This window comes from Arachis hypogaea, chromosome 16 (assembly GCF_003086295.3).
Source record: "Arachis hypogaea cultivar Tifrunner chromosome 16, arahy.Tifrunner.gnm2.J5K5, whole genome shotgun sequence".
NCBI classification, from domain to species: domain Eukaryota; kingdom Viridiplantae; phylum Streptophyta; class Magnoliopsida; order Fabales; family Fabaceae; genus Arachis; species Arachis hypogaea.
Genome location: NC_092051.1, coordinates 68,352,801 through 68,361,843, shown reverse-complemented (window position 1 = coordinate 68,361,843; position 9,043 = coordinate 68,352,801). Strand labels below are relative to the sequence as shown.

General features: G+C 39.4%; 1 non-coding gene across 1 annotated transcript; it reads left to right on the top strand.

The window, feature by feature from the left end:
* The first annotated feature begins 557 nt into the window (after window positions 1-557).
* LOC112760944 (small nucleolar RNA R71) lies at window positions 558-665 on the top strand. Its single transcript, XR_003181356.1, has one exon. It is a non-coding gene; the product is annotated as a small nucleolar RNA R71 (small nucleolar RNA).
* Window positions 666-9,043: the final 8,378 nt, after the last annotated feature.

Genomic DNA, 9,043 nt, shown 5'->3' with positions numbered 1-9,043 from the left:
TTTTGTTCAGAGTTCTCTGTCTGTTGCTGAGTTGATGATGGAAAAGGCTTGCTGTTGCTAAACCTTTTTCTTCCACCATTATTAAAGCCTTGTTGGGGCTTTTCATCCTTCCATGAGAAATTTGGATGATTTCTCCATGTTGAGTTATAGGTGTTTCCATAAGGTTCACCTAAGTAATTTACCTCTGCTATTGCAGGGTTCTCAGGATCATAAGCTTTTTCTTCAGAAGATGCCTCTTGAGTACTGTTGGATGCAGCTTGCATTCCATGCAGACTCTGAGAGATCATATTGACTTGCTGAGTCAATATTTTATTCTGAGCCAATATGGCATTCAGAGTATCAACCTCAAGAACTCCCTTCTTCATAGGCGTCCCATTACTCACAAGATTCCTTTCAGAAGTGTACATGAACTGGTTATTAGCAACCATGTCAATGAGTTCTTGAGCTTCTGCAGGCGTTTTCTTTAGGTGAATGAATCCACCTGCAGAAGTGTTCAGTGACATCTTTGATAGCTCAGATAAACCATCATAGAATATATCCAGGATGGTCCATTCTGAAAGCATGTCAGAAGGACACTTTTTGGTCAACTGTTTGTATCTTTCCCAAGCTTCATAGAGGGATTCACCTTCTTTCTGTCTGAAGGTTTGAACATCAGCTCTAAGCTTGCTCAGCTTTTGAGGAGGAAAGTACTTGGCTAAGAAAGCCGTGACCAACTTATCCGAAGAGTTCAGGCTGTCTTTGGGTTGAGAATCCAACCATAATCTAGCTCTGTCTCTTACAGCAAAAGGGAAAAGCATGAGCCTGTAGACTTCAGGATCTACTCCATTAGTCTTAACAGTATCACATATCTGCAAGAATTCAGTTAAGAACTGAAAAGGATCTTCAGATGGAAGTCCATAAAACTTGCAGTTCTGCTGCATCAGAGAAACTAATTGAGGTTTCAGCTCAAAGTTGTTTGCTCCAATGGCAGGAATGGAGATGCTTCTTCCATGTAAATTGGAATTAGGTGCAGTAAAGTCACCAAGCATCTTCCTTTCATTATTATTATTTTCGGCTTCCATCTCCTCTTCCTGTTCGAAAATTTCTGAAAGGTTTTCTCTGGATTGTTGTAATTTAGCTTCTCTTAATTTTCTCTTCAGAGTTCTTTCAGGTTCTGGATCTGCTTCCACAAGAATGTTCTTATCCTTGCTCCTGCTCATATGACAAAAAAGAAGGCACAGAAAAATGATAATAATAATAGAGATCCTTTATACCACAGTATAGGGATCCCTGTATAAGTAGAAGAAGAGGAGGAGACAAAGAATGTAATATAATGGAAGAAACACAACTGTGAGGATGGCAGAGATGTGAAATAAGATGTTAGGATATGAATGAATAAATAGAATAATATGGGGGAGGGATAATTTTCGAAAATTATTTTGAAAAAGAGTTAGTGATTTTCGAAAAATGGTTTTTGAAAATTGTTAGTATTTTTTCGAAAAATTTTTAAAATTAAAAATAAAAATAAGAATAATTAGTTAATTAAAAAGAAATTTTTGAAAAAGAGGGAAGATATTTTCGAAAATTAGAGAGAGAGAGTTAGTTAGGTAGTTTTGAAAAAGTTAAGAAACAAACAAAAAGTTAGTTAGTTAGTTGAAACAAATTTTGAAAAGATAAAAAGTTAGGAGGTTAGGAAAGATATTTTGAAAAGATATTTTTGAAAAAGATAAGATGAGAAGATATTTTGAAAAGATATGATAGAAATTAGTTTTTGAAAAAAGATTTGATTTTTAAGATCACAATTAATGACTTGATTCACAAGAAATCACAAGATATGATTCTAGAACTCAAAGTTTGAATCTTTCTTAACAAGCAAGTAACAAACTTCAAATTTTTGAATCAAAACATTAATTGATTATGTTATTTTCGAAAATTTGGTATAAAAATAAGAAAAATATTTTTGAAAAATATTTTTGGAATTTTCGAAAATAACTAAGAATTTTGAAAAAGATTTGATTTTTGAAAAAGATAAGATTTTCAATTTGAAAATTTGATTTGACTCATAAGAAACAACTTGATTTTAAAAATTTTTGAAAAAGTCAATCCAAATTTTCGAATTTGATGAGAGAAAAAGGGAAAGATTATTTTTTTTTGATTTTTTGAAATTTTTATGAAAAACATGAAAATTATGCAATGCATGAAATTTTTAGATCAAAACAATGAATGCATGCAAGAATGCTATGAATGTCAAGATGAACATCATAGACACAATTTTGAAAAATTTTTAATGCAAAGAAAACATGCAAGACACCAAACTTAGAATTCTTTAATGCTTACGCACTAAGAATTCAAGAATGCATATGATAAACATGAAAAGACACAAAACAAAAAATTGTGATGTCCAGGCTCGAACAATCCCTGGCAACGTGAGCAACTTGGTATGCGTAATCGTGATTACACTTTAATTATGTAAAATTCATGGTTCTTTCTTTCCCTGGCAATGGCGCCAAGAACATGGTGCCAATACCATGGTTCACAACTTCGATACAACTAACCAGCAAGTGCACTGGGTCGTCCAAGTAATACCTTACGTGAGTAAGGGTCGAATCCCACGGAGATTGTTGGTATGAAGCAAGCTATGGTCACCTTGTAAATCTCAGTCAGGCAGATTATAAAGTGATAATGGTGTTTTCGAATATTATATAATAAAATAGGGATAGAGATACTTATGTAATTCATTGGTAGGAATTTCAGATAAGCGAATGGAGGTGCTTTCGTTCCTCTGAACCTCTGCTTTCCTGCTATCTTCATCCAATCAGTCTTACTCCTTTCCATGGCTGGCTTTATGTAATGCATCACCATTGTCAATGGCTACTTTCGGTCTTCTCTCGGGAAAATGATCCAAATGCCCTGTCACGACACGGCTAATCGTCTGGAGGCATCACCCTTGTTAATGGTTACATCCTATCCTCTCAGTGAAAATGGTCAACGCACCCTGTCACGGCACGGCTATTCATCTGTCGGTTCTCGATCATACTGGAATAGGATTTACTATCCTTTTGCGTCTGTCACTAACACCCTGCAATCGCGAGTTAGGAGCTCGTCACAGTCATTCAATCATTGAATCCTACTCGGAATACCACAGACAAGGTTTAGACCTTCCGGATTCTCTTGAATGCCGCCATCATTCTAGCTTACGCCACGAAGATTCTGGTTGGGAGATCTAAGAGATATTCATTCTAGCTTATTTCATGTAGAACAGAAGTGTTTGTCAGGCACGCGTTCATAAAGGAGAAGGATGATGAGCGTCACACATAATCATCATCTTCATCACGTTCTTGGGTGTGAATGGACATCTTAGAAGCAAAATAAGATTAATTGAATAGAAAACAGTAGTACTTTGCATTAATCTTTGAGGAACAGCAGAGCTCCACACCTTAATCTATGGATTGTAGAAACTCTACCGTATGAAAATATATAAGTGAATAGAGGGTAAGCATGGCCGAGTGGCCAGCCTCCCATGGAGGTCTAGAGATCTAAAAATGATCAAAAGATGCCTAATACAATAGTAAAAGGTCCTATTTATAATAAACTAGCTACTAGGGTTTACATGAGTAAGTAATTGATGTATAAATCCACTTCCTGGGCCCACTTGGTGTGTGTTTGGGCTGAGCCTGAGTGTTGCACGTGTAGAGGTCCTTCTTGGAGTTGAACGCCAGCTTTTGTGCCAGTTTGGGCGTTCAACTCTGGTTTTGGCTCCTTTTCTGGCGCTGGACGCCAGATTTGGGTAGAAAGCTGGCGTTGAACGCCTGTTTACGTCGTCTATTCTTGGCCAAAGTATGGACTATTATATATTTCTGGAAAGCCCTGGATGTCTACTTTCCAACGCAATTAGAAGCGCGCCATTTCAAGTTTTGTAGCTCCAGAAAATCCACTTTGAGTGCAGGGAGGTCAGAATCCAACAGCATCAGCAGTCCTTCTTCAACCTCTGAATCAGATTTTTGCTCAAGTCCCTCAATTTCAGCCAGAAAATACCTGAAATCACAGAAAAACACACAAACTCATAGTAAAGTCCAGAAATGTGAATTTAACATAAAAACTAATGAAAACATCCCTAAAAGTAACTAGATCCTACTAAAAACATACTAAAAACAATGTCAAAAAGCGTATAAATTATCCGCTCATCACAACACCAAACTTAAATTGTTGCTTGTCCCCAAGCAACTGAAAATCAAATAGGATAAAAAGAAGAGAATATACTATAAATTCCAAACTATCAATGAAACATAGCTCCAATCAAATGAGCGGGACTTATAGCTTTTTGCCTCTTGAATAGTTTTGGCATCTCACTTTATCCATTGAGGTTCAGAATGATTGGCATCTATAGGAACTCAGATTTCAGATAGTGTTATTGATTCTCCTAGTTCAGTATGATGATTCTTGAACACAGCTATTTTATGAGTCTTGGCCGTGGCCCTAAGTACTTTGTTTTCCAGTATTACCACCGGATACATAAATGCCACAGACACATAATTGGGTGAACCTTTTCAGATTGTGACTCAGCTTTGCTAAAGTCCCCAATTAGAGGTGTCCAGGGTTCTTAAGCACACTCTTTTTTTTTTTTTGCTTTGGAGCTTGACTTTAACCGCTCAGTCTCAAGTTTTCACTTGACACCTACACGCCACAAGCACATGGTTAGGGACAGCTTGGTTTAGCTGCTTAGACCAGGATTTTATTCCTTTAGGCCCTCCTATCCACTGATGCTCAAAGCCTTGGGATCCTTTTTATTTACCCTTGCCTTTTGGTTTTAAGGGTTATTGGCTTTTTGCTCTTGCCTCTTGGTTTTAAGAGCTTTTGGCTTTTTCTGCTTGCTTTTCTTATATTATTTTTTTCGCCTATTTTTTTTTCTGCAAGCTTTGTTCTTTGCTGCTTTTTCTTGCTTCAAGAATCATTTTTATGATTTTTCAGATTATCAAATAACATGTTTCCTAGTCATCATTCTTTCAAGAGCCAACATATTTAACATTCTTAAACAACAACTTCAAAAGACATATGCACTGTTCAAGCATACATTCAGAAAACAAGAAGCATTGTCACCACATCAATATAATTAAGCTAAGTTCAAGGATAAATTCGAAACTCATGTACTTCTTGTTCTTTTGAATTAAAACATTTTTCATTTAAGAGAGGTGATAGATTCATAGGACATTCATATCTTTAAGACAAAGTTACTAACTACTAATGATCATGTAATGAAGACACAAACATAGCTAAGCACATAACATAGAAAACAAAAAACAGAAGAAAGAAGAACAAGGAATGAATCCACCTTAGTGATGGTGGCGTTTCCTTCTTGAGGAACCAATGATGTTCTTGAGCTCTTCTATGTCTCTTCCTTGTCTTTGTTGCTCCTCCCTCATTGCTTTTTGATCTTCCCTTATTTCATGAAGCATGATGGAGTGCTCTTGATGTTCCACCCTTAGTTGTCCCATATTGGAACTCAATTCTCCTAGGGAGGTGTTGATTTGCTCCCAATAATTTTGTGGAGGAAAGTGCATTTGAGGCATCTCAGGGATCTCATGGTAATGAGCTTCATACGCCTCTTGAGCTCCATGACTGGGATCTCTTGCTTGCTCCATCTTTTTCTTAGTGATGGGCTTGTCCTCTTTAATGAGGATATCTCCCTCTATGTCAATTCCAGCTGAATTGCATAGGTGGCAAATGAGGTGAGAAAAGGCTAACCTTGCCATGGTGGAGGACTTGTCAGCCACCTTGTAGAGTTCTTGAGGTATAATCTCATGAACTTCCACCTCTTCTCCAATCATGATGCTATGGATCATGATGGCCCGGTCTATAGTAACTTCAGACCGGTTGCTAGTGGGAATGATTGAGCATTGAATGAACTCCAACCATCCTCTAGCTATAGGCTTGAGGTCCAATCTTCTTAGTTGAACCGGCTTGCCTTTGGAGTCAACCTTCCGTTGAGCTCCTTCTACACATATGTCCATAAGGACTTGGTCCAACCTTTGATCAAAGTTGACTCTCCTTGTATAGGGGCGTGCGTTCTCTTCCATGTTTGGCAAGTTGAACGCCAACCTCACATTTTCCGGACTAAAATCTAAGTATTTCCCCCAAACCATTGTAACATAGTTCTTTGGATCCGGGTTCTTACTTTGATCATGGTTCTTGGTGATCCATGCATTAGCATAGAACTCTTGAACCATTAGGATGCCGACTTGTTGGATGAGTTTTGTTAGAACTTCCCAACCTCTTCTTTGAATTTCATGTCGGATCTCCGGATACTCATTTCTTTAGAGTTTGAAAGGGACCTCAGGGATCACCTTCTTCTTGGCCACAACATCATAGAAGTGGTCTTGATGGGCTTTGGAGATGAACCTTTCCATCTTCCATGACTCGGATGTGGAAGCTTTTGTCTTCCCTTTCCCTCTTCTAGAGGATTCTCCGGTCTTAGATGCCATCAATGGTAATGGAAAAACAAAAAAAAGCTATGCTTTTACCACACCAAACTTAGAATTTTGCTCGCCCTCGAGCAATAAAAGAAAGAATAGATGAAGAAGAAGAAGAAATGGAGGAGAGGGAGAGGGTGATGTGGTTCGGCCAAGAAGGGTGTAGAGGGGTGTGTTGTGTGAATTTGATGAAGAATGGAGGGCTTTATATAGGGAAGGGAGGGGGGAAAGGTTTCGGCCATATGGGTGGGTTTGGGTGGGAAATTGGTTTTGAATTTTGAGGGTAGGTGGAGTTTATGAGGTAGGTTTATGGGGAAGAGTGGATGGATGTGAGTGGTGAAGAGGTGATGGGGAAGAGAGTGTGAGGTGATTGGTGAAGGGTTTTTTGGGGAAGAGTGTTTATGGGGTTGTGTGAAAGAGAGTGGTGAGAAGAAGTGAGTGGAGGTAGGTGGGGATCCTGTGGGGTCCACAGATCCTAAGTGGATCCTGTGGGGTCCACAGATCCTGAGGTGTTCAAGGATTTACATCCCTGCACCCATTAGGCATGTAAAAATGCCTTTGCACCCAACTCTGGGCGTTCAACGCCCATTTGCGTGCCATTTCTGGCGTTGAACGCCAGAACCATGCCTGTTCTGGTGTTCAGCGCCCAGAAGCTGCCCATTTTGGGCGTTCAGCGCTAGAACCATGCTCTGTTCTGGCGCTGAACGCCAGACAGATGCTCCTCCAGGGTGTGATTTTTCTTCTGCTGTTTTTGATTCCGTTTTCAATTTTTATATTTATTTTGTGACTCCATATGATCATGAACCTACAAAGACATATAACTAAGAAAAATATAGTTAGATAAATAAAAATTGGGTTGCCTCCCAACAAGCGCTTCTTTAATGTCAATAGCTTGACAGTGGGCTCTCATGGAGCCTCACAGATGTGCAGAGCTTTGTTGAGACCCTCCAACACCTAGAGTTTGGATATGGGAGTTCAACACCAAACTTAGAGTTTGGTTGTGGCCTCCCAACACCAAACTTAGAGTTTGACTGTGGGGGCTCTGGTTGACTCTGCTTTGAGAGAAGCTTTATCTGCTTCCTCTCTATGGTTGTAGAGGGAGATCCTTGAGTTTTAAACACAAGGGAGTCCTCATTCCATTGAAGGACTATTTCACCTCTGTGAACATCAATCACAGCTCTTGCTGTGGCCAGGAAAGGTCTTCCTAGGATGATGGATTCATCCTCTTCCTTTCCAGTATCCAGGACTATGAAATCAGCAGGGATGTAAAGGCCTTCAACCTTTACTAACACGTCCTCTACTTGTCCATAAGCCTGTTTTCTTGAACTGTCTGCCATCTCTAATGAGATTTTAGCAGCTTGCACCCCATAGATTCCCAGTTTCTCTATTACAGAGAGGGGCATGAGGTTTATCCCTGAACCAAGGTCACACAGGGCCTTAAAGATCATGGTGCCTATGGTACAGGGTATTATGAACTTTCCAGGATCCTGTCTCTTCTGAGGCAATGTCAGTTGATCCAGATCACTTAGTTCATTGATGAACAAGCGAGGTTCAACTTCCCAAGTATCAATGCCAAATAATTTGGCATTCAGCTTCATGATTGCACCAAGAAACTTGGCAGTTTGCTCTTCAGTAACATCCTCATTCTCTTCAGAAGAGGAATACTCATCAGAGCTCATGAAGGGCATAAGGAGGTTCAATGGAATCTCTATGGTCTCTAGATGAGCCTCAGAGTCCTTTGATTCCTCAGAGGGAAGCTCCTTATTGATCACTGGACGTCCCAGGAGGTCTTCCTCCTTGGGATTCACGTCCTCTCCTTCCCTTACAGGTTTGGCCATGGTGCTTATGTCAATGGCCTTGCACTCTCCTTTTGGGTTCTCTTCTGTATTACTTGGGAGAGTACTAGGAGGGATTTCAGTGATCCTTTTACTCAGCTGGCCCACTTGTGCTTTCAGATTTCTAATGGAAGACCTTGTTTCATTCATGAAACTTACAGTGGCCTTAGATAGATCAGAGACTAGATTTGCTAAATTAGAAGTATTTTGTTCAGAGTTCTCTGTCTGTTGCTGAGTTGATGATGGAAAAGGCTTGCTGTTGCTAAACCTTTTTCTTCCACCATTATTAAAGCCTTGTTGGGGCTTTTGATCCTTCCATGAGAAATTTGGATGATTTCTCCATGTTGAGTTATAGGTGTTTCCATAAGGTTCACCTAAGTAATTTACCTCTGCTATTGCAGGGTTCTCAGGATCATAAGCTTTTTCTTCAGAAGATGCCTCTTGAGTACTGTTGGATGCAGCTTGCATTCCATGCAGACTCTGAGAGATCATATTGACTTGCTGAGTCAATATTTTATTCTGAGCCAATATGGCATTCAGAGTATCAACCTCAAGAACTCCCTTCTTCATAGGCGTCCCATTACTCACAAGATTCCTTTCAGAAGTGTACATGAACTGGTTATTAGCAACCATGTCAATGAGTTCTTGAGCTTCTGCAGGCGTTTTCTTTAGGTGAATGGATCCACCTGCAGAAGTGTTCAGTGACATCTTTGATAGCTCAGATAAACCATCATAGAATATATCCAGGATGGTCCATTCTGA